Consider the following 2,110-nt stretch of genomic DNA (forward strand, 5'->3'; position numbering starts at 1 on the left):
ATAGTGTGACTGAAGATACGCAAGTGCATGACCACAAGGTGACCTCTCCTGTTGGATCAGCCAGGAGTCTCATCTACCAGAGAACCATTCTAAGGTTTGCTTTTGTAGTGCTAATGTGTGAGAGCTTGCGGGCATGTCTACCAGGTGCCCTGGCTGTGTTCCTGCATGAGCTGCTTCTGCCCAACCTTGGCAGAGCTCTGCTTGGAAAAACTTAGTTTCTGGGCTTCTCAGAATGGCCTGGACTTCTCTCTCCAGAAATCTTTCCTGCTGGCAGTCCTGAGCCTGGGCTTGAGCTGGCACCGTGCAAGGGAAAGCAGTGCAACAGCTGTACACTGAAGCAAGAATTTCATTGGTGAACAAAGAAACAAACCACATAATATTCCTATTGATTATATATGATCAGAGGAAAAAAAGCTTATGTGAAGTTCTTTATAAAACTTATAAAGCTCCTTACGTCGTTCTTTTGTTATGCGTATGTATGCGTATCTTTCTATTGCCATTGTTTCAAAAAGAAATAAATTTAACAAATGTTTCATTGCATTTTTTTTTTTTCTTTTCCCAAATGGAAAACAAACAAACAGGCCTCCTAGTAATAAATAATATCAGCAGTCACAAGAAATTCTACAGTAGCTAAACAATGAAAGCACATAGAAATGTTGTTTGTTTTATTCCTACACAAAGCCCTGCTGAATTCCCAGGAATGAATTAAAAATGCTGACTGTGACTGGGGGCTCTGAGAATCAGTTGATACTGATTTTAATGTTCCATTTTTATTAATTTGTTGTATATTTGGATAATGTCTTTCAAACTCTGCATAGCGTGCAAATGTGCATGCATATCTAAGTACATTACTGATTTCTATGAAAATTATAGCGTGTTCTTTCAGATCCTAAAAGAATATCCAACTGAATCACGACAAATTCACCAAAAAATAGGTAACTGTAAAAAACAAACAGCTCACCACTCCCACTGGTAACCTTTGCTTTGTAGTAAAATTGCAAAACACTTCATTTTTTTCCATCTGCTATTTCTTATTTCTGAAATAAAGCAGGAAGTCCCAGCTGTGTGCAAAACCCTGGCTGTACCAATTGTGTTGTGATGGTGACGAACATATTAATTTGGAAAAGACTGTTCACCTTCAGACAAGAGCCCAAACTGTCCATACTTCTCCCTCCCTCTCCTTCCTCTTCTCCTATGTTACTATCTGTACACTGCTAGTAATAATGTCACTAAGATATTCAATAACAGCAAAGGCTTGAAGGTTTCCTGATGCTTATTACACAATGATGAAAATATCATAATGCCTCTAACTTCATCAAATCAGGCATTTCATTACAGCATCCTGCAAGTATAGAAAACTGATTGTCTTATGTCAGCATGGCCCGAATCCAGCTCTTGAATACAAGATGTGGTTACTAATGATCTTTCTAAGTCAGCTGAGACTTGATCTTATTTTTCAGTTTCACTGCAATAGGAATTGTAAGTCACTGCAGCAAATAGAAAGTGTTTATTATAGCTTATCGTATAGCCTTTTTTAAATCTATTTTTCCCCCAAAATGCTCAATCAGTGATAAACCAGAAAACAATAATTAACTGTACTTGCAGTTTGCACAGTAGTTTATATCTATCTCATGCCAAGCCAGACTCTGGATTAAAGAATTATTATCACCAAGTACAGAGAGCAGAGTGGCGCAGCGGAAGCGTGCTGGGCCCATAACCCAGAGGTCGATGGATCGAAACCATCCTCTGCTATAGGTTTTTAGTCCCCAGTGACTGGAGAAAGGCTAAATAATCCCTCCCATTTTTAAGAAGGGAAAAAAGAAAGACACGGCAAACCACAGAGCTGGTGAACTTCATATATTTGCCTAGGAAAGTCATGGAGTAGAGCCTTCTGGAAGAGATGTTAAGGCACATGATGAAGGACGAGATGAGGAGGTGATCTGAGACAGTCAGCACAGCTTCACCTAGGGGATATCATGCCTGATCCCATCTGGTGGCTTTCTAAGATTGAGTGACATCACCGGTAGACAAATGAAAGGCAACTGAGACCATCTACCTGGACTTTTGCAAGGTCTTTGACATAGTCCCACACCACATCCTTATGTCTAAA

At 39.6% G+C, this 2,110-nt stretch overlaps 1 non-coding gene across 1 annotated transcript; it reads left to right on the plus strand.

Moving 5' to 3' along the window:
* Nucleotides 1-1,680: 1,680 nt before the first annotated feature.
* Nucleotides 1,681-1,752, plus strand: TRNAM-CAU (transfer RNA methionine (anticodon CAU)). Its single transcript has one exon. It is a non-coding gene; the product is annotated as a tRNA-Met (tRNA).
* The last annotated feature ends 358 nt before the right edge of the window (nt 1,753-2,110 follow it).

Source organism: Excalfactoria chinensis, chromosome 3, assembly GCF_039878825.1.
Source record: "Excalfactoria chinensis isolate bCotChi1 chromosome 3, bCotChi1.hap2, whole genome shotgun sequence".
In the NCBI taxonomy this organism is placed as follows: Eukaryota; Metazoa; Chordata; class Aves; order Galliformes; family Phasianidae; genus Excalfactoria; species Excalfactoria chinensis.